The 23,661-nt window shown below is 42.2% G+C and overlaps 1 protein-coding gene across 3 annotated transcripts in view; it reads left to right on the forward strand.

Annotated features, from left to right (window-relative positions):
- Positions 1-7,307: 7,307 nt before the first annotated feature.
- The window catches only part of LYST (lysosomal trafficking regulator), a 217,038-nt gene continuing 200,684 nt past the window's right edge, over positions 7,308-23,661 (forward strand). For all 3 annotated transcript variants that reach the window (XM_074040199.1, XM_074040127.1, XM_074039942.1), the window contains exon 1: positions 7,308-7,836. The gene's annotated coding sequence lies outside the window, so the exon portion shown is untranslated. The remainder of the gene's footprint in view (positions 7,837-23,661) is intronic.

The following is a 23,661-nucleotide window of genomic DNA, read 5'->3' on the forward strand; positions in this document are numbered from 1 at the left end:
GTTCATTTTAATAGAAACCACAATCTTCATTGTATATCTATTCCCCATTATAAAACTTGTTACATTGTATTGTAACTATGTGTTTCTGTATCTGTCTTTAACAGTATGGTAACTATTTGTTTCTGTATCTGTTTTTAATACTATTGTAACTATTTGTTTCTATATCTAACAATATGGTAACTATTTGTTTCTGTATCTGTCTTTAACAGTATTGTAACTATTTGTTTCTATATCTGTCTTTAACAATGAACTCCACTTTGCACAGCCAGGCATATACAGGAGGAAAGTGTGTTTAGTATGAAGGAAGAAAGAAAACATGGAAAGTGGGTAGGTATCTCCTCCAGATGCTCTAATGGGGGACTCGGGGCCAGAGTGGGGCACAGCATTTGTGCAGATCAAGGGAGCTGCATGTTTCAGGGCAAAGATTTAGCAGGGATGAGAAGATGAAATAACATTGTAGAGAGAGCTACAAGCACTGAGCAGAGGGGCAGGGGGTAAGTGGGTCTAGATGCAAATAAAACGCTTTCTGTCCTTAAGAGCATGCACTGTACAGGAGCCTGGAAGAACTTTTCATCCCCAGGGCTGAACTGAACATTCCACTGAATTCATCTGGGACAATGGCTGCAGTCAGCTTTCATCCTTGATGCTGAGTACCGAGCAACCCCTCCTACACTTCACCTTTTCTTTCTTTCTTTATTTATTGCTTGATTGAGATGGAGTCTCATTCTGTCGCTCAGGCTTGAGTGCAGTGTCCTGATCTCGGCTCACTGCAACCTCCATCTCCTGGGTTCAAGTGATTCTCCTGCCTCAGCCTCCCGAGTAGCTGGGATTACAGGCATACACCACCACACCTGGCTAATTTTTGTATTTTTAGTAGAGGCGGGGTTTCATCATGCTGGCCAGGCTGATCTCAAACTCCTGACCTCAGGTGATTCTCCCACCCGGCCTCCCAAAGTGCTGGGATCACAGGCCTGAGCCACCAGGTCCAATCTTTTATTTATTTTTTTGAAACAAGGTCTCACTCTGTTGCCCAGGATGGAGTGCAGCGGTGTGCCATCACGGCTCACTGTAGCTTCGACCTCCCCAGGCTCAGGTGATCCTCCCACCTCAGCCTTCCAAGTAGCTGGAACTGCAGGCATGGGCTACCATGCCAGGCTAATTTTTGTATTTTTTTGTAAAGACAGGTTTCACCAAGTTGCTCAGGCTGGTGTCGAACTCCTGGGCTCAAGCATTCTGCCTGCCTCGGCCTTTCAAAGTGCTGGGATTACAGGTATGAGCCACTGGAGGGGAACCACCCCATTTTTTTTTTTTTTTTTTTTTAACAATGTAACCTTTCTTGTTTGTTTTTTGCTGTTTTTTTGTTTTTGTTTTGTTGTTGTTTGTTTGTTTGTTTTCTGTTCTGAGCTGGAATTTTGCCCTTTCACTCAGGCTGGAGTGCAATCGTGCAGTCTTGGCTCACTGCAACCTCTGCCTCCTGGGATCAAGTGATTCTCCCATCTCAGCCTCCCAAGTAACTGGGATTACAGGTGCCCACCACCATGCCCAGCTAATGGTTGTATTTTTAGTAGAGATGGGGTTTCATGATGTTGGCCAGGCTGGTCTCGAACTCCTGACCTTAGGTGATCCACCCGCCTTGGCCTCCCAAAGTGTTGGGATTACAGGTGTGAGCCACCGCTCCCAGCCTTTTGTTGTTGTTGTTTTGTGAGATGGAATCTCACTCTGCTGCCCAGGCTGGAGTGCAATGGTGCAATCTCAACTCACTGCAACCTCTGCCTCCTGGGTAAAAACAATTCTCCTGTCTTAGCCTCCCAAACAGCTGGGATTACAGGCACATACCACCATGCCCCGCTAATTTTTGTATTTTTAATAGAGACGAGGTTTTACCATGTTGGTCAGGCTGGTCTCGAACTCCTGACCTCAGCTGATTCATCTGCCTTGACCTCCCAAAGTGCTGGGATTATAGGCGTGAGCCGCCAAGCCTGGCCACAATGTAACCATTTTTAAGTGTACAGTTCAGTGTCATTAAGTACATTCACATTCTTGTGGCAACCTCACCACTGTCCATCTCCAGACTTTTCATCTTCCCAAACTTTGTACCCACTAAACAACTCCCCATCCCCCTCTCCCAGCAGCCCCTGTCAACCACCATTCTACTTTATGTCTCTATTAATTTGACTACTCCAGGTACCTCATATAGTATAATCATACAATATTCATCCTTTTGTGACAGGCATGTTTTATCATAACGTCCTCAGTGTTTATTCATGTTGCAGCATGTCTCAGAATCTCTTCCCTTTTTCAGGTTGGATAATATTCTATGATATGGATACATCACATTTTGTTGTCAATTAATCCATTGAGGGACACTGGGGTTTCTTCCACCTTTTGATTACTGTGAATAATGCTGCTTTAGACATTACTGTACAAGTATCTATTTGAGATTCTACTTTCAATTCTTTTGAGTACATACCCAGAAGTAGAATTACTGGATCATATGATAATTCTATGTTTAACTTTCTAAGGAATGGCCTTTTTATAGCAAGAAAGGGTTCTGCGGTGTGGGGGGTGGTGAGGAGGAGGGATGGTAGTTCTGAGAATCGAGATTACTTCAACATTCGTAAGAACCTCAAGGATGGTAGGTTGGAGGGATCTGAAAGTTAATGCAGCACAGCTGCCTTCTAACACGTACAGACTCGCTTCTATGAGGTGTTCCTTCTAGGGCTGAAATGCTCTGAGGTCTCCCTCTGCTGCCTTTACCTCTCATGGCCACAGAGATAACGTGAATCTGTCTGCTTTGTGACAGCCCTCAGGCCTCGGAAGACAGCTTTCTTGTCTCCCTGTCTTTTGTCTTCTAGAGAAAGCTTTGTGCTTTACTTTTTTTTATTTTTATTTTTGGTAGAGATGAGGTCTTGCTATGTTGCTCAGGCTGGTCTCAAACTCAAGGCCTCAAGTGATTCTCATGCTTCAGCTTCCCAAAGTGCTGAGATTACTGGCATGAGCCACCATGGCCAGCCTGCTGGTTTTTAACTGTTCCTCCTATGACTCAGTTTTATCCTTATCCTAGGTACTCTCTGAATGAGTTAATTTCTGTACAATACTTATAAGAGTGGTAGTCTCAGCGGAATGAAATACCCCTGGCAAAGTCCAAGCAGCATGGCCTAGAGAGAGTTTATCACTTCCTTTATTCTAAATCAGGGCACCAAATGACTGCTTGGGCAGGGCAGGGCAGGGAACAGACAGGTACAAGTCAGGCCTCTGTGAGACAGCTGGGATTGGTAAAACCCAGGGTTAAATGGGAAGCATGCTGGCTTGCAAAGGTATTTACCTGGACAACAACAGCAGCCCCAACCAAAGACAGGATTTATGCCAAGGACAAACCATCCAGCCTGCTGTCTCCTTTATTTTTTGATAGGTAGGTAAAAGACGGATGAAGGACTCCAACCATCACAATGTGGCCTCATACGGAGCTTGCTTTCAACTAAAACCCTGAACACCTTTTCCCACAAATGCTGCAAAATACCTCCCACCTATTCTTTAGTCAAACCATTGATGTTTTTGATTCAATGGCAGAGCCCGACATGGCAGTGACCTCTACTAAATGCCATGTTAGAATGATCTCATCTCTTTAACCCTTCAAGATGTGTCTAGTCTTATTCTGCCATCCTGTGTATTTAGTCCATCTCCCAACTTTATGTCTTAGCTTGTCAACGATGAAGGAATGCTTAGCAATGATGAAGGAATTTTAGGAGCTTAATTGACTTTTTCAGTCCTCTCCATAAAGTAGTGTGGTATGTACCACCTCAGCTGGACAGTTGCTCTTATATCTTTCATATTCAGCTGATCTCTGAACTCTCCCAAACAGCCAGGCATAGAATGAAGCCTTGTGAAGGATCACAACTTGAAATCTGTCTTACACTTCACAACTTCCCGTAACTTCGGACATATTTTTAATATGCCATTCTCTCTCTCTTCTCTAATAAGAATGGCAGACAACCTGTGAGTAGGCTGTAATATTTAATGAGTTACTATGTTTTTCTGTGGGTATTTTTAAAGGAATACAGTAACTCTTTAGGAGACAAATGCTTTTTTCCTCCTTGCATTGAATGCCAAGTAAAATTTGGGTAAATTTATAAATATTTCTTTTTTTTTTTTTTTTTTTTGAGATGGAGTTTCACTCTTGTTGCCCAGGCTAGGGTGCAATGGCATGATCTCTGCTCGCCACAACCTCTGCTTCTCAGGTTCAAGCAATTCTCCTGCCTCAGCCTCCAGAGTAGCTGGAATTACAGGCATGCGCCACTGCACCCAGCTAATTTTGTATTGTTAGTAGAGACGGGGGTGTCTCCATGTTGGTCAGGCTGGTCTCGAACTCCCAATCTCAGGTGATCTGCCTGCCTGGGCCTCCCAAATGCTGGAATTACAGGCATGAGCCACCGTGCCTGGCCTATAAATGTTTCTTTATCAAATAAACATGGTGGTGGCAGTCAGACCTATATTATCCATCTTATTTTTCTTTTTACCTTGATTACCAGTAATCTAGGCCAAATTCAGAGCCCAGATAATCAGCTCATTGCAGGCAATTGGTTATATTCACCCCATTTACAGAGCCCCTACTGTATTTTTAATCTTAAATTACCCTAGTTTTGGAATCGGTATCAACTTTCTCAAGCCAGTTAGTATTACTCTGCACATCAGAAGAATGTTTAAGTAAACGGTAGCCACCCAGAAAGGATTTCTGTCTTCCAAATTAATCATTTGCATCCTGTTCATTAACAAGGGACTCTAAGTTCATAATAAGGCCAAGATGTATTTTTTTCCAAAACATCTTCAAGAGGAAAACATTAATTCAGTACGTCGAGTGATGATAGGTGATCTAACATTAGTAGAATTAAACGAGGCAGGAAGTGCTATGAGAAATGCAAGTAACACTTAGAGAGGCAAAGCCTTCACAGCTCTTCAAAATGCTTCAGGGGCTTTTTAATAATACGTGTTACAGCATGAAACACAGCTAACTGACATTTCAAAGGAAAGAAGGCCTTTTTCTCCTAAAGGTATACATTCACAGTGACTTTATTATCCACAGCATTCAGCCAGTTTTCATGTTGGATAGATAAAGAACTTTCTCTCAGTACCTTTGACCCTTAACATCTCTGCTGGGTGTGAGTTAAACTCAGCTGATATGAGAACAGTAAATACAGTCAAACCCACATTCATTACACTGAGTGCAGCTGGGGGAATACATCAACATGGCCTGAACAGTGATAAAAAGGGACTGCAATAATGATGTATTGAAGAAATGTTTATCAAGAACCTAATACCTACATGGTACATAATATGCTAGAACACATTTATAAATATTTGTTGAGGAACTAATTATAAAGACTATGCCACGTGCTTTAGGGTTCAGCCATAACCTATTATAAGTAATACCTATTATAAGTGGGTGCTTGTAAGAGATATTACCATATTACCTAAGCACTCACTTTAATACTCATTGTTCTAGGCTCCACCTGATGTTAGGATATGAATCTTTTCAGCTATACGCTGCGTCCAGAAGATCACATGATTAGCATCAATTTCTAAGCACAGTAATAAACTTGATAGTTCTGAGTGAATACATACACTACAGAATAGTCATTCAACAAATATTTATTGCCTGCCCACTATGTAGTCTGTATATACATATACATAACACATGTGCAAAGAGCAGTCTAGTCAGTAGTTTAGGAGGATGGAATTGGATGTTAAAGAGGCCTGGGTTCAAGCACCAGTGCCACCATTTAAAAGCAGTGAGACATTGAACAAGTCTTAGATCTCTTTTCAGTAAAATGGGAATAAAAGTACCTATCTGGAAGAATTGTTGTGAGGATTAAACATAATAACACTGATGAAATACTAGCCCAGGACCTGGCATAATTGCTAATTTGAAAAGAGCAACTTGGCAAAGTGCTAGTTGGGAGGCCAAGGCGGGAAGATTGCTTGAGCCTGGGCGTTCAAGACCAGCCTGGGCAAAATAGCAAGACCCTGCCTCTAAAAAATAAAAATAATTAGCTAGGCACGGTGGTGTTTGCCTGTAGTCCCAGCTACTCGGGAGGCTGAGGCAGGAGGATCACTTGAGCCCAGGTGTTTGAGGCTGCAGTGAGCTAAGGTCACACAACTGTGCTCTGGCCTGGGCTTCAGAGCAAGACCCTGTCTCAAATGAAAAAAAAAAAAAAATGGTGACATTGTTTATATATATATGTACAAAAGTTTCTAAATAAAAATATTAATTCAGAAACCCATAACAGGCATGGTATTAAAAAGATGACAGTAGGCCAGGCACGGTGGCTCATGCCTGTAATCCCAGCACTTTGGGAGGCCGAGGTGGGTGGATTGCAAGGTCAGGAGATCGAGACCATCCTGGCTAACACAGTGAAACCCCGTCTCTACTAAAAATACAAAAAATTTAGCCGGGCATGGTGGCAGGCGCCTGTAGTCCACTCGGGAGGCTGAGGCAGGAGAATGGTGTGGACTTGGGAGGTGGAGCTTGCAGTGAGCCGAGATCGCACCACTGCATTCCAGCCTGGGTGACAGAGCGAGACTCCTTCTCAAAAATAAAATAAAATAAAATAAATAAAAATATGACAGTAGTTTTTAATTAAAATATTTTAAACGTAACAACAGCAGGAGAAAAAAAAAAAAAAAAAGAAAGGTATATTTTAGCACAAAGCACGGGCAAAAAAAAGACACTAGGAGTTTGGTGAAAGTTTGCCACCAGAAGGCTAGTGGCAATATCTAAGCTTCAAACTCATTTTCTGGGCCAGGTACAGTGATTCATGTCTGTAAACCATGGCTTTGGGAGACTGAGGCAAGAGGATGCCTGAGGCCAGGAGTTCAAGACCAGCCTGGGCAACGTTAAAAAATTAGCTGGGCATGTTGGCTCATGCCTGTAGTCCCAACTACTTGGGAGGCTGATGCAGGAGGATCTCTTGAGCCCAGGAGATCTAGGCTGCAGTGAGCCATGATTGTGCCACTGCACTCTGGCCTGGATGACAGAGCGAAACCTTGTCTCTGAAAAAAGAACTCAGATTTTGGGGTTTAGTTCTATGTCCTCCAAGGACTGCAGCGTTCTCAAACCAAGAGTAATGATGGTCCTCACAAGGACAAACTTAGGTCCGCCCCCTCTGCAGAAGAATCAGGGAATTATGACTCATAGGAGCCACCACAAAATCACTAACTGGAAATCCTTGCTGCAGCTACACTGCAAAAGAATCGGACTTGATTTGCCAAATTCCCCATGTGATACAAGCGTGGCCACCTGCCAATGAGCCAGAGGGAGAGAGGGCCACTCGCCTTCCTGGTGACACAGAGATTTCCTAGCCCTGTTACCAAATGAAAAAGCAACGCAAGGGCTTCTAAGAAGCCATCCCAATGACCTTTTGACTTTGAGAAGAGCAGTCTTCACAGCAGAGGGTTTGGAGTTTTGGCCTCTTTCAGCAGTTTATTCGTTCTTACATGGGAAAGTTGTATTCTGAGGTTTCTGTGGTGCATGAAGCTTTTGCCTTCACCATCTGTTCCTGTGTCTTCCCTGGGTGACATCAGAGTACAGCAGAAATTTCCCTTGCCATCTAATGGGGTTTTGGGCTGTTTGACTCAACCGTGCATGTTCCTCAATGCCAGGAGAATAATCCTACCCTAAGTCAGCTGAGCAGAAGCCAGGATCTAACTGCAAACAAGAGACCCGGCTTGCCTAACGGCATGGAAGAGACCAGTTTCATTGCAGCTACCTGGGAAGATGGTTGCTAATTAGCCTGCAACAAAGAGTTCCTTGCTCATCTAAAGAAGGTAATCACTGTTCAGGTAGGTTAAAGTGTTTCTGAGACTTTTCAGTGCCAGCCGAGAGCATGGGCGGCTTAGCAGGGCAGGCTGGGTGCAGACTGAGAGCTTTAAGTACCACAGAAAAAGGTGACTGGTGGATGAATTCCTGGCAGTCCTGTTGCCTCCAGGAGCTGGCCCCTGCAGACTACTTGCTCAGAGAGTGGCCAGGACTGCAGAGAAACCGTAGGGGAGAGTATTTGAGGAGGGAGAATATGGATACTTTTCTGGAGTGGGGTGAGCCAAAGACATTCATTGGAGAGATTCCAATCTGATTCTCGGGTGCCAGTAAAATTGAGATTATTTGTCTGGGTCATGGCGTAGTTATAAGGACTCACTCAGTACACGTGTGCAGATGGACTCATGTGGGATGTTTTTAGACAAGGCACATGAAACTGAACATATCCAACATGGACTTACTCTTTCTCTCCTTCTCACTTCTCACTGCTAGCCCTCCCGAACCCTTCAGCCTCTGTTATATTTCTGATCTATGCTAAGGCTATCTCACACCCTTAGGTTTCACTTGCCACCTCTCGTAGGTTCCTACACCCTCTTAACGCCTCTCTCAGTTTCCACATACCCTCAGCTGGGGCCCTCATCATCTTTCTCTTGGGCTATTGCAAGAGTCTCCTCACCATTGTTTCTGCCTCTAGTCCCTTTCACCTCCAATCCTCTCTTCATGCAACTGCCCACATTCTCTTTCTGAAATGCAAGCTTGGTCATATCTCCAGCTTAATGGACTCCAGGAGCTTCCCAGTACCTATGCAATGAAGTCCAAAGCTTCTGCATGGCACGCAGGAGCTTTCAAGATCGGCTCCCTCTGCCATCACAGCTTTATCTCCAGCAAGAGTCCAGGACTGTCATCACCTGGATTACCTGCTGTTCTCCTAACATGACCTTGGAATTGCCTCCTTACTTCCTATGCTATTCCCTCAGCCTGGAATATCTTTCTCTTGTCCTGCCTGACAAACTCCTCCTCTTTTTTCAAGACAAAACCACCTCCTTTGTAAAGCCTTCCCCATCCTCCTTCCTCCAGATCTGGATTAAGTATTCTGCCTCCTATTCGTGTGTGTATGTGTGTGTGTGCATGTGTGTGTGTGTGTGTGCATGTGTGTATGTGTGTGTGTGCGCGTGTGTGTGAGTGAAAGAGAGACAGTGTGTGTGTGTGTGAGAGTGTGTGTGTTTAAATATACATAACATAAAATGTATCATTTTAACAATTTTTAAATGTACAGTTTAGTGACATTAAGTACATTCACATTCTTGTGTAACCACCACTACTATCCATTTCCAGGACATTTTAAACTTCCCCAGCTGAAATTTTATACCCATTAAACACTAACTCCTCATTTCCTTCTATCCTCCAGCTTCTGGCAACCACCATTCTATTTTCTGTCTATGTGAATTTGACTACTCTATATACGTTATATGTAGGGTTTGTCCTTTTGTGATAGGTTTTTTTCACTTAGCATCATGCCTTCAAGATTCATCCATGTTGCAGCACGTGTCAGAATTTCTTTTCTTTTTAACATTGAATAATATTCCATTGCATATATGTATATATGTACGTATATGTAAATATATATATACACACACACAGTGATATATATATGTGTGTGTGTATATCTATATAACACGTATCACATTTTCTTTATTCATCTATCAATGGACACTTGCATTGCTTCCCCTTTGGCTTTTGTGAATAATGCTGCTATGAACATGGGTGTACCAATATCTCTTTGGGATCCTGCTTTCACTCTTTGATATGTACCAAAAGTGTAATTGTTGGATGGTATGGTAATTCAAACCCCTATTATTTTTCCTCAAAGCTGATTGTGCATGTTAAATATGCATCTTCAATGTGGTAATGTAGCTATATACAAATTCCCAAGGAGTAATTTTAGATAATTAAAGTACAACAAAGACTCTGCAAAGAACATCTGACTCTTCCCTGTGGTAAAAGTATGTTTTCCACACAGAAGAACTTGCAAACCTGTTGAAACGTGAGTGTGAATAACACTTGCAATCTAAAATTAAACTCTGGCAAAATACTTCTAAGGAGAAAATCCTTTTAAGAATGCCAGTGGGTAAGTTTTGTAGTTATCACTTTGTTATGACCTGCTTGGGAATTTGGAGTTAGGAACCCCAGTTCCAGCCCTGCCCTGCACATCATGTTTAGCAAGTCACTTAATTTTCTAGGCTGATTTTACCTTCAGTAAAATAACAAGCACCCCTTTACATTCATGATAATAAGGCAACCCAAGTGAAAGCATTCTGGTAACCTCAAAAAAGTGAGATCATCTGAATTATCACAATGACCAGCATCCCATGTAATGCTAGGGATCCTTTCCTTTTATTGCAGACTCAAATGGCAGTAAATTGGACTCATGGTTCTCTCTCAAAGGAAGCTAAATTGAATTCTTTTTTTTTTTTTTTTTTTTTGAGACAGGCTCTGTCACCCAGGCTGGAGTGCAGTGGTACGATCTCAGCTCACTGCAATCTCCACCTCCCGGGTTTAAGCGATTCTCCTGCCTCAGCCTCCCAAGCAGCTGGAATTACAGGCGCCTGACATCATGCCCAGCTAATTTTTGTATTTTTAGTGGAGATGGGGTTTCACCATGTTGGTAAGCTGTTCTTGAACTCCTGACCTCTGGTGATCCACCCACCTCAGCCTCCCAAAGTGCGGGGATTACAGGTGTGAGCCACCGTGCCCGGCCGCTAAATGGAATTCTTTAAGGGACAAAATGCAGCAATACTTGATCTTCCCATTTGCGTAAGAAAAATCTTTGAAGATGAAGTAGAATCGTGGGGACAATTAGGGTGATAAGTGCTGGTGGGATTTTAAAACATCGCAATTGAGGAGACAGTTTTCCATGAAAAAGGAATAGGCACAGAGAAGGAAAGCCCTGAGGCAAGAATAGAAAAAATACTCTTGGTAAAAACAGACAGAAAGTCCTACATGGTATGTGTACATTCCATCTAGGCAGTATCGGTTATAGCATTAGAATAAATACCCTAACCCATTTCCCATGATTCTTTCTGGTTTGCTGTACATATCAGGTGTGGCAAAGACGTGTGTATAGTCACTGTTATGATGGTGTCAAATGATGACACTTTTACTGAGTAATAAATCAACACGGGATCCTTGACTTAGAATAACTGACTAATCAACTTACTTGTACATCTTCCATTCTTACTTGTACCACCTCCATTCTTACCGTCCGTGTTTTCAGAATGTCTATGCTATTGATTCGCCACAAGGGAAGGCAGTATAAGGCAAGTCTACTGAGTTTTTTTCACATATATTGCTAAACTAATATTGAGTGAGATATAGTCTTCCTTCTTCTCTGAAATTGAGGAAGTGGTCAATACAAAAAAAAAAAAACAAAACATGTTTGAGACAATTAGAGAATTCAGATGGCCTAACTAATGACTTATAAATACAAGACATAAAAGGTATAGTGCTGTGCACGTAATTGCTGATAACTCGAAGAAAAAACGAGACAAGAGTTTGCTCTTCTGAGAAACTTAGATCCATTCTCAGTCTGGGCATGGTGGCTCACACCTGTAATCCCAGCACTTTGGGAGGCCGAGGTGGGCAGATCTCCTGAGGTCAGGAGTTCGAGATCACTCCGGTTAACATGGTGAAACCCCGTCTCTACTAAAAATACAGAAATTAGCCAGGCGTGGTGGCGCGTGCCTGTAATCCCAGCTACTTGGGAGGCTGAGGCAGGAGAATGACTTGAACCCAGGAGGCAGAGGTGTCAGTGAGCCGAAATCGTGCCACTGCACTCCAGCCTGGGTGACAGAGTGAGAGTCTGTCTCAAAAGAAAAAAAAAAAAAGAAAGAAAAAAAGCTAGATCCATTCTCAGAGCTTTCAGTTTATGGTTCCATATTTCTCTGTTTTAGAATGCTCAGAAATAGCCTGGAAAACTGAAAGGCAGTCAGTATGTAATAAAAGTGGCATTTCTGATTAGAGGGGAAAAGATGAGTATAATGAATGGGTTAAAGGAACAGACTATGTATCTGGAGGAAAATATTTTTCCCTGTTCTCTTTCCCTTCAAACAGTGTCCTCCACAAACGTTGTCAGGTGTCTGGTTAGGGAACCAGTTAACACAGGTAGCACCTGGGATGCTACTCAGCAGTTCTTGAGGTGAATATTGTTGGCAGGCAACCATTCCTGCCATATGCTCCCTCCTTTTGCAAAACCAGTCCCCAGTGGCCAAAGATTTGTCTTGCCTTCAGATATCTATTATATGCCCGCCTTGGTCAGAATTCACCCCCATACCTGCAAATGTATTCTCCCCAGTGATAAATGCTCTAATATCATTTCTGCGTATTAAAAGTCAGCCACAAGTGGGTAGGGATACTCACCTCATAGTTGTCTTCAATGTGTGAAGAATGGCTGATAGTGGTGGTTTACACCTGTAATCCCAGTGCTTTGGGAGGCTGAGATGGGAGGACTGCTTGAGCCCAGGGGTTTGAAGTTACAGTGAGCTATGATTGCACCCAAAACTCCAGACAGAGCTATAGAACAAGACCCTGTCTCTTAAAAAAATGTGTTACCTATTGGGTACAATGTTCACTACTCAGGTGATGGGTACACTAACAGCCCTGACCTCACCACTACTCACTATATCCATGTAATACAATTGCACTTGCACCTCTAAATCTATAAAAAAAATTTTTAAAAATATTAATGTGCGAAGAACTGTGTTAATTGGATTGCCTAAGCCCAGCATGGTGGGCGGCAAGCACGGGTTAAAAGCCAAGTTTCCAACAATTAGCAAAGGCACAGCTGCCAGTAAATATGGTGTTGTCTGTATCCCATCAGGAAACCCTTGCTCTCCTATTAGACCTAATTATCAGTCAGCAGCTGAGTTCCAAAAATGGTGCTATGGGTTTGGCAGGAAACAAATCAGGAGAGGTTATCCTGCTGGGTGAGAGGTCCTGTGACGGTGTTTTACAATACATTTCCTGGTCAGCTATTACTGTGATTTGGTGACCTCAAAATCTTGGCTGGTGCTTTTGTGTCTGGAGGAGGAACTTGGGCAGTAGGAGCCACAATGGCAGAAGCAGGGCAGCCATCATTATTTTTACTTCAGGTTGCTAGTATCTGACTATTAGGGAACATGTGTCCAAGGAGGTGGAATCAGGGAGAGTGGGATAGAAGGGAGAGTATCCTCTTGAAATCACACAGAATTCAGGAGAAGCTGAGTTCAATGGCAGCTTGCACACCCGCCACAGAGTCCACTTGCAGAGCTAGAGTTGCTCTGCCACAAGCCACTCCCTCATTGCTCAGAGTGGGAATGCAATTTGCCAAGACTATCTCCTGGCCTGGAGTCCCCCGTGCAGCTGAAGGCGGAGTTCACCCGCCCCTGGGGATGTGGCCTTGGGGCTTTGCTGATTACGCTATCCTACCTTGCCAACTTGTGCGAAGTGACAGGATGATTTTTAAAACTATAAAGATCCAGAAGATTACATTATTAAGTGGGCCCAGACATGTTTAAATGCCTTGCATATTTGAGGCCCTTCCCAATTCACAAAGGTGATTTGATACATCTTATCTGAGTCAACGGTCTTCCTCAGATTTCTAGAATCTAGTAACACCCTGTTGCCCTGTCATCTTGATATTATATTTCAGTGATTGGTTTTCCAACCTAATGTCTGCATTTGCTCCAATATCAATGTGGGTTTTAGATTTATTATTATTATTTTTTTGTGGCAGACATTGTCAGATACTTCAGAATAGATCACACATTTTATTTTCCATAAGATGACCCACCTGGGCTACATCTACACTGCTAAGCGATACAATTGTCTCAGAACTGTACTCACGGAATAGAAACATTAAAAAAAAAAAAAAGTTGACCAGCCAGGCGCGGTGGCTCACGCCTGTAATCCCAGCACTTTGTGAGGCCAAGGTGGGCGGATTACCCGAAGTTGGGAGTTTGAGATCAGCCTGATCAACATGGAGAATCCCCATGTCTAACTAAAAATACAAAATCAGCCGGATGTGGTGGTGCATGCCTGTAATCCCAGCTACTCAGGAGGCTGAGGCAGGGGAATTGCTTGAACCTGGGAGGCGGAGTTTACGGTGAGTGGAGATTATGCCATTGCACTCCAGCCTGGGCAAGAAGAGTGAAACCCCATTTCCAAAAACAACAACAACGGCAACAACAACAACAAAAAGTTGACCATAAGTGAACTGTTTACAAACTGAATTCTGTGTTCCCATGATTCCCATATTTCCTCCTCTGATGTCAGCACAGTCTGGGGAGGGAGAAGGATTTTTCTTCCATCAGAGGCTCCAGCAAACACCTGATAGACTGAGTGACCTCTCTCTCTCATGGCTGGTGTGTGGTGCTGGCCCCTCTGGATAGCAGGACAGGGCCATTCTCTTTTCTCTGGTGTAACCACCCTGTTATATGGATAGCATATCAGTGCTGACTTCGACCAGGGATCCCACAGACATTTTAGGGAAAATAAGCCTTTCTGTTTTAAATCTCAGATGCTTTTGTCCAGGACTGGACATAGAAATATCTAGGAAACAGGTAAGGAGCAAATCTGGATGCCAGACCCTCTGTCGTGCTTACAATCACCTGCTCCATTCTGCAACCCAACTTTTATTATCAGATAAGCTTTTGTACCTGGGAAGGTCTGAATGAGAGTTCTTCAGTCACTCATCTGAACCAATGCCTGGGGTTGCCCCACCAGGACCCCTATAACTCAGACCATCTAAATTCTAGTGGTAAACATAGGTTAAGCTTAAAGTGGACCATGCTACACTAATATTCAGTTTCGATTCCAAATATGACAGGCCTGTGCCTCTCAAATTAGCTTATGTAGTGAGCTGGGCAAATGATTGTGTCATTTTTACTAGTTTAGTTTCTCTTTGCAGAAAACAGCACTTTCCGAACAAACAGGATGTCACATCATAGTGCACACAGAAGTCAAATACTCCGATCTCCCAGGAACAAAAAATCAGAATTTAAATAAAATCTCCCCAAATATGAGAATCAGCTCTAGCAACTGTTGGCCATGTGGCTACAGATCATAGAGAATTCATTCAACTATTTGTATTCTTCTGTGTCATCAGCTTCCTCGTTTATCTAAAAAATTAATTGAGCAACTGCTATCTTGGGCACTTGGGAACACAAAAAGTCAAAATGCAGTTCCCACAACTTAATAAACTCAAAGTGTATTTGAGAAGACAAACTGTTTTTTTTTTTTTGTTTTTTTTTTTAAAGAAAATAACAATAGTAATACTGTGGGAAGCAAGAGAGGGAGGGAAAACTATATTGGATTGTGTTTTGGTTTTTTGGCCATGTGGGATGTTCTTTGCCTTTTAGCAGATAAAAAAGAAAATGCTGCCACCATGCCTGGCTAATGTTTGTATTTTTAGTAGAGTTGGGATTTCACCATGTTGGCCAGGCTGGTCTCAAACTACTGGACTCTAGTGAACCACCTGCCTCAGCCTCCCAAAGTACTGGGATTACAAGCATGAGCCACCATGCCCGGCCTAGAAAAAGCATATTTTAATTTAAATCCTAACTCATAAATAGGGAAAGATCATGCCTTTAGTACATTCAATGCAGTTTGTTTGTTTTTGTTTGTTTGTTTGTTTGAAACAAAGTCTTACTCTGTCGCCCAGATTTGAATATCATACCTCACTGCAAGCCTCATACTCCTGGGCTCAAGCCATCCTCCTGCCTCAGCCTCCCATGTAGCTGGGACCACAGGCGTGTGCCACCATGCCTGGCTAATATTTTACTTTTGTAGAGATAGAGTCTCGCCATGTTGCCCAGGCTGCAGCACAGTTCTTATGCAGGTATAGGATGAAAACTAATTTAGACAACCAAGCAATTGTGTGGGGCAGGACTCCTTCCATCAGCATGACGTGGCTGCCCCATGGCTTAGGGTAAATTTTTATCCTTTGGTGTCTGGTCCTTATTAAAACAGACTCTCCACCAGCCACTCTGGAGAATCAGAATAACTTGTTATTATAGTTATGAAATGCTTAATCAGCATCCCACTAATTGCCACACAATAGGCCCAAGATATTTGTCCCAGGATATTTAACATGTGCTTTGAGGTTTTTCAATAAGTGATTGGACATTGTAAGCGACATAGAACATGCCTTAGTTAAAAATGACTGTAGGAAATAGGGAACAGTGATCTATGCAGCTACAGTGGGAGCAGGGGGAAAACACAAATCATCTTCCTCCACCCTCCTGCCTGCCTTGCCAGCATCACTCTCAGCCTCCCTGAATTGTGGCCTTGACTCTTTCACTTTGGAAAAGATCTTCAAACCACCGTGATCTTTCCCACCAGGCTTTCCCCTGCTGTTCCCTCTATTTTAGGAATAGAGCGAACAAAATGCACTTTAACGTGCATGTAAATCACCCAGGGATCATGTTAAAATGCCAAGCCTGACTCAATAAGTCTGGGGCATGGCCTGAGATTCTGTGTTTCTCTCAAGCTCCCAGGTAATGCTGATGCTGCTGGTTGGAGGAGGAGCCTGGGTTTGGAACATCCTTGCTGTCCATCCTAGCTCAGCTGTCAGTTGTTTCTGGACACATAGATTTTATGCACACACGTCTATGCATACACACGCACATACAAATAACAACCATATCAACACCACCAACAAAACAACAAACCCTTTCAGGGACCAATCAAATGTCCAACTCTTAATTGTCAACTGATTGGTCCAGAAAGGCTATTTGAGATATCCAAACTGTTATTTCTGTATCATAAAAGGAAGATTATTTAAATTCTCCAAAAGTAGGAAGGGCTTAGTTTCAGAATAAAGGACAGTCCTTTGGATAAAATTAGCTTTATGAAAAACCCACTGCATTACTCTTATTTTAAAAAATTTATCCTAGACTGGAAGTGCTTAAAACATTAGGAAAAACTGGTCTGCTCAAAGCCCGCTGAGTGTTTGCATCTCAAGTTTAGAGGTTGCCTTTCCAAGAAGCTTTTTATGATCCCGGGATGGGGGTTGGATGTTCCTCGGTGTTGCTCCAGAGAATCCTACGTACAATGTTGCCATAACCTTCATCTCCCTCTACTATAATTGCTTGTTTACTCGTCTGGAGTCCAAGCAGACCCAGAATGTCTTTCATTCCAAAGCCTTGAACATTGCAAGTATACAGAAAATACCCAATAACTAAATGAAGGTCTGAAATAACAGATCAATCTTGCAATCTTACTACTGTAGTGGATTCTGCATGTAGGACTAGGTAGAGTTGGAGAGATTTTTTGAAATGGTGCAAAATTGTGGTGTTTATAGAATGGTGAAGTGTACATACTCAGAAACTTTTTATGTAGTACCATTTTTCGAGAAGGCAGTGAAACACACATATATATCTTTACCTGTTCCTTACCTTGACTCTGACTCACCCTTTTCAACTGCTGTTTTGAAGTGGTCAAGTGATACTCTGTTCTGTGCATCTGCTGAGAACTTATACTATCTGTGTTTTTCCATTTCCTTCTGAATGAGTAACCAAGTTTTAGCGAGTCCTTGTAATTTTTAATCTGCTCAGATAACCTGGGCTCTTGGCTTTATAAACAGGAATGAATAGGAAACCTGTATTTCAAATGATAATGTTTCTTAATTTCCTTGCACTTCTTAGCCTGTCTATTGTGTAGGACAGATTGAGTTTGCTCTTCCAAAATAAACAGCTAGTGTGGTTTCAGGTGAAAGTTACTCAGAAATGTGTAGACTGCAGAAATATATTGGGAATTAAGATAGATAAATATTGGCTGTTAAAGTTAGTAATGCCAAGTAAACCACTTGGCTAAGAATTATGCTCAATAATGGACCCAAATTCCTCTTTTTTCAATGATAGTGGTGGTGATAGTAATAATAGCACAATAATAACCACAACTCTGTGTATTTGTGTGTGTGTCTACTAAAACACCTGTGGGCATGTCCATCAATTACCAATGATTGTCTCCAGGGTGAGATCATGGAATACTTCCATTTCCTACATTGTATATTGTATATTTCTCTAGTGTTTGAGTTTATTACTATAGCATATATTTTCTGTTGTAAGCAGAAAAACAGGTCAGAATTTTTAAATGGGAAAAAAAAAACTTGTATGAGAATTAACGACACTGTTACCCACAAGTACAGTCTTTCTACATATGAAAGTAGAACACTAAGACACATTCGGCCTGAGGTTTCCACAGGAGAGGGGAAGTTTCAGTTGTGTTAACACTTTTGGTTGGTTGGAAAGGTCACCTCAAGGAAATAATTTTTGATGTTTATGTCAGGACTCAACGCAATACCCCAAAGTTTGGTGCCTTGGCATGCTGAGTACTTTGAACGAACTGCAGGAAACCAAGAGAGCCTCAGAAGCAAGATCTGTTTCACCTTCTCTCCCCCTCCTTTCTCCTGCTTCTCTTTCTCCTTCAAGATAGGCCGTGGAAACTCTAAGGCAAGCCATAGAAAGTAGAACTCCTCCACCACAAAGCAAGCCATAAACCTGAAAATATTATTCTTTTTCTTTTTTTTTTTTTTTTGAGACGGAGTCTCGCTGTGTTGCCCAGGCTGGAGTGCAGTGGCCGGATCTCAGCTCACTGCAAGCTCTGCCTCCCGGGTTCATGCCATTCTCCTGCCTCAGCCTCCCGAGTAGCTGGGACTACAGGCGCCTGCCACCTCGCTCGGCTAGTTTTTTGTATTTTTTAGTAGAGACGGGGTTTCACCGTGTTAGCCAGGATGGTCCCGATCTCCTGACCTCGTGATCCACCCGTCTCGGCCTCCCAAAGTGCTGAGATTACAGGCTTGAGCCACCGCGCCCGGCATATTATTCTTTTTCTTCCCAACTTTCTTTTTGTTTTTTGAGATGGAGTCTCACTCTGTCACCCAGGCTGGAGTGCAGTGGTGGGATCTCGGCTCACTGTAACCTCCGCTTCCCAGGTTCAAGGGATTCTCCTGCGTCAGCCTCCTAAGTAGCCGGGACTACAGGCGTGCACCACCACACCTGGCTAATTTTTTATATTTTTAGTAGAGATAGGGTTTCACCGTGTTGGCCAGGCTGCTCTTGAACTCCTGAACTCAAGTGATCTGCCCGCCTCCCAAAGAGAGCCGGGATTACAGGTGTGAGCCACTCTTTCTCCCCAACTTTCTGTATAAAAGCTGGCCATAAAAAAATTCTCTGACCTCCCCTGTTGGATGATTCTAGGTCATAAGACCTTCATTCCAGAGGCATCCTGCCCTGTATCCGGGAAGAAGGAATGCTGCATAGAGGTGCCAAGAAGAATCGGAACAGACAGGCATTGCTGGATTCCCCCTCAGTCTGTTACCATGAGATCAAACTCCTTTGTCCAATCACATTTCTATAGTGCTGTCAATTCTTCATTGATTCTAAGCAGAAAAACGGGCAGTTATCCTTGGGTCTTCTGGTCTTCATTTCTAAAGTCTTTCAGGTTACATAAAACTTTTTTTTTTTTTTTTGGAGACAGAATCTCACTCCGTCGCTCAGGCTGGGGTGCAGTGGTGTGATCCTGGCTCACTGCAATCTCTGCCTCCCAGTTTAAGTGATTTTCCTGCTTCAGCCTCCCGAGCGGCTGAGACTACACACACGTGCAACTACGCCTGGCTAATTTTTGCATTTTTAGTAGAGACTGGGTTTCACCACATCGGCCAGGCTGGTCACAAACTCCTGACTTCAGGTGATTTACCCACCTTGGCCTCCCAAAGTGCTGGAATTACAGGCGTGAGCCACTGTGCTTGGCCCCATGTTATGTAAAACTTTGATTAAATAAATTTATATATTTTTTTCCCTGTTGATCTGTCTTTGTTTTATTTCAGAGCCAGCCAGGAACCCTAGGAGGGTCGAGGAAACTTTTCCTCCCCCACGTGTATAAATCTCTTAATCCAAGGACATGAGAGTTTTTGAGTAAAGTATAGATACTGTCACCAGAAAAGGAGTCTTGTCCCAGACCTCAAGAGCAGGTTTTTGGATCTTGCACAGGAAAGAATTCAGGGTGAGCTGCAGAGTATAGTGAAGTTAAGATAGTTTATTAGAGACTACTCAATTACAGAGTAGGGTGTCCTCAGAAAGCAAAAGGAAGAACTCACTACCTTAAACGTAGTGCTTGCTTATATAGGTTGTTAAGAATAGTGTACTTTATTACAAAGGCTTGTGATCAGCTTGTGACATGCTATTAGTATTGTTATTTTCCTATGTTACTATTGAATTCAGCAAGAATTAATGAGTGTATTATATTATAATCTTTAAAGCAAAACCTAGTCTTAAACTAAGAATACTTTTTGTTCTTAAAGTACTAGGACAGTTCCATAAATTCTGGGTCTTTAATTAGTTATTAGCATCATTAACTCATTCCCTCAACCATAAACATCTTGTGACCAACCGTGCCCAAGCCCTTGGCAATGTAACACAGCAGGTTTGGCTTTATCTGGCCTTTATTCAAGATGGAGTCACTCTAGTTAGGACACCTCTGACAATACTTTTAGGGATTTCAAATGCTATCAGTGATTTAGTAGAGAAAATTACATGAAAGAATCATAATACAACCAAATCTGATAACTTTTGCAAAATGAAGTGGATGTTGGTAACAACTTAATGAAGACATTAATTACGAATTGACCTCTTCAATAAAGTTTCAAGGTGGCTACCAAGATGCACCATTTTAAAAGACGTATATGCATCCTAATAAGGTAAAGCACTTCAAAATTAAATTAAAGTGATACTCAAAATTAAATTGATGCAGGTCTTTAGTCAAATGCATAATTTTATTCATCTGTATAATTCCGACCTTCTTGCTATTGCTGAAATCACAGTCTTGTATTCCTCTACCACTTCACAAATCCATTTCTGTTCCCATGCATTGTAGTAGACAGTGAGATTGTCCAGCTCCAAAATTATGGTCAACTTACTGTTTGGATATTCATTTGAATTTTCAACAAAATTTTCTTAATTTAACTATTTATCCAAATATTTACTGAGTGCCTACTAAGTGCCAGGCACTGTTCTGGTCCTTGGGATACAACAGAAATAGAACAAAGATTGTTGCCCTTGTGGAACCCATAGTCTAAACGGGGGTGACAATGAAAATAAGCATAAGAAATAGACACATTATATAGTATGTCAGAAGCTGATGGGTGCTATGAAAGAGCTGATGTTTAGAGTTACAGGTTACACTGTGATAAAAGAAACACTTCAACTGAATTAAATTTAAAGTTCAACCGAGCAACAAATGATTCGTGAATCAGGCAGGCTTTTGAGCCAAGGGAGGCTCCAGTGCAGCCACGTGGTGGGAGATTTATGGACAGAAAAAGGAAAGTGATGTACAGAAAATGGAAGTGAGGTACAGAAACAACTGGATTGGTTGCAGCTCAGCATTTGCCCTATTAGAACACAGTTCAAACAGTTGGCTACATTTGATTGGCCAAAACTCAGGAATTGACACAGTTGTGGGCTACGGCCTGTTTACACCTTCATTTGTTATAGTTCAGGATATACAGAAAAACCTTTAGGCTGAACTTAAAACATGCAAGGAGGCAGTTTTAGGCTAAACTTGATTTAACAACTGTGTCAACTCTCACCAATGCCACCATGCCCTCCCCCAAGAAGTGACAATGTTTTTAAATACAATTATTTTAGGGAACATTTGTGAGATGAGGTCCATTCATGTGTGGGGTCCAGGGCAGAGGCCCCTCTTACCTACTTTAAGGGCAGTATTGAGGGTAGACCTCATTGAGAGGTGAAATTTGAGCAAAAACATGGAGGAGATAAAGGAGTTACAACTGCAGCCAATGTGGAGAAAACAAATTTCAAGCAGAGGCGCCAGTCAGTGCAAAGTTCTTAAAGCAAGACTGTATCTGGCATGTCTGGTAAACAGTAAAGAAGCAGGTATGTAGGTAGTGATGGGAGAGTAGAAAGAGACGAAGTTATGAGGAGCCAGATGGTATAGAGCTCTGTAGGCCATTGTAAGGACTTTGACTTTTATCTGAGAGAAGTGGAGAGCCAATACAGAGATGTGACATGATTTGATTTATATATCCATTTAGTCATAATACTTTTTAAAGGTATTTTGGAGAATAATTAAATGTGAAATTACGCACATTTACATTGGCTGAGTTGTTTTAAGCTGGGATGTTACAATCTCATTTAAGATTATAATTCTGGAGTCAAATTAGCTGAAGACTTTCTGGCTTAAAAAGTTTTCCAGTATGTGATACATGCGTAAGTAGAGCTTTCTTCTATATACTTATTACTTTACTTTTTTCTTCTTTTTCATGTTCTTCACTACACATTTTGTGTGTGTTCCTAGGAAATCTTTTAAACTAAGTTTTATTTGATATGTATATTTAGTATCGATGTTCTAAAATACTATTGAATAAAATACACACTGCGGTAGCTTAGTTAAAATACTAGAACCAGGGCCAGGCGTGGTGGCTCACGCCTGTAATCCCAGCACTTTGGGAGGCAGAGGTGGGTGGATCACCTGAGGTCAGGAGTTCGAGACCAGCCTGACCAACGTGATGAAACTCTGCCTCTACTAAAAATACAAAATTAGCCAGGTGTGGTAGCACATTCCTGTAATCCCAGCTACTTGGGAGGCTGAGGAAGGAGAATCACTTGAACCCAGGAGGCAGAGGTTACAGTGAGCCCAGACTGTGCCACTGCACTCCAGTCAGGGAAAAAAGAGCGAAGCTCCATCTCAAAAATAAAATAAAATAAAAAATACTGGTACCGAAAAAATAATAGTCACAAATGACATTACTTTGTGCCTTTTACGAACAATTAATAACTTTGAGGGCCAATTGTATACCATTATCATCTAAAGTCTGTTTCATTTTCTTCGCTTTAATGAAATCATGATAATCTATTATTTTCTACTCAAGGTTAACAGAAATTAGCTTGTTACTTAATATTTCTTTGACTTCTTTTGTCCATTAAAAAAGGGGGGTGTTTTTAAGATTAGTGTGTGAAAGTTAATGTATAAATAAAAGTAGACACAACTTTAGGTAAAACTATGAAACAGGTTAAGTTTGGCTTCCTCTTTTTGTCTCAGTTCAGGCACATGCACCTAGCACAATACTTAGCGCATTGTAGGTGCTCATTATATACTGGTTAAATGAGTGATAAGTTCCCTGAGGCATTTATTTCCTGCACTTGTTAGGGTTCAGTGAGCCGAGATCCCGCCACTGCCCTCCAGGCTGGGCGACAGAGCGAGAATGTGTCTCAAAAAAAAAAGATAAAAAATAAAAATAAAAGACTGCTTGCCAGAGGAAGTGGGCAATCTTCGCCTAAAGATATGAAGTGCTAATGGTTAAACATCAGACCTCAGAGAAGACATATTTTAAACCGGGGAGTTTTCTCCAAGAGCACTCTGTAAACCACATCAGTGGGCAACTCTAACGCACTTTGCTTGTCATTGGGTCAGATGGGAGTTTGAGGAATTGAGAGTAACATTTGGTATATAGACTTGGGACATAATATCTTGAATTATTTCTATTTCATAATTCCTGTGCAAAAAATTATGGGAGTTGTTGATTCTACAGCAATTCCTGTCAATTTGTAGATTATCTGCTTATTAATAGTTTGCATTGTTTGGTAGAACTTGAAAACTACCGAACGATTACAGTTCAGGCTTTTTCCCAGTACCTCTGGCGTTGCTGTCTCAGTGACTAGAAGGTGAGGCGGGTGGCCCTTGAAATGCCAAACCGCCTACCGCAGCAGTCTGCCAGTCGCGTGCTGGGCGCAGAGCCAGGGATGCAGCCAAAACATCCTGGGTTTAACCTACAGCTGCCACTCTCTGGAGGGACTGGT

The sequence above is a fragment of the Macaca fascicularis genome, chromosome 1 (genome assembly GCF_037993035.2).
Source record: "Macaca fascicularis isolate 582-1 chromosome 1, T2T-MFA8v1.1".
Classification (NCBI taxonomy): Eukaryota; Metazoa; Chordata; class Mammalia; order Primates; family Cercopithecidae; genus Macaca; species Macaca fascicularis.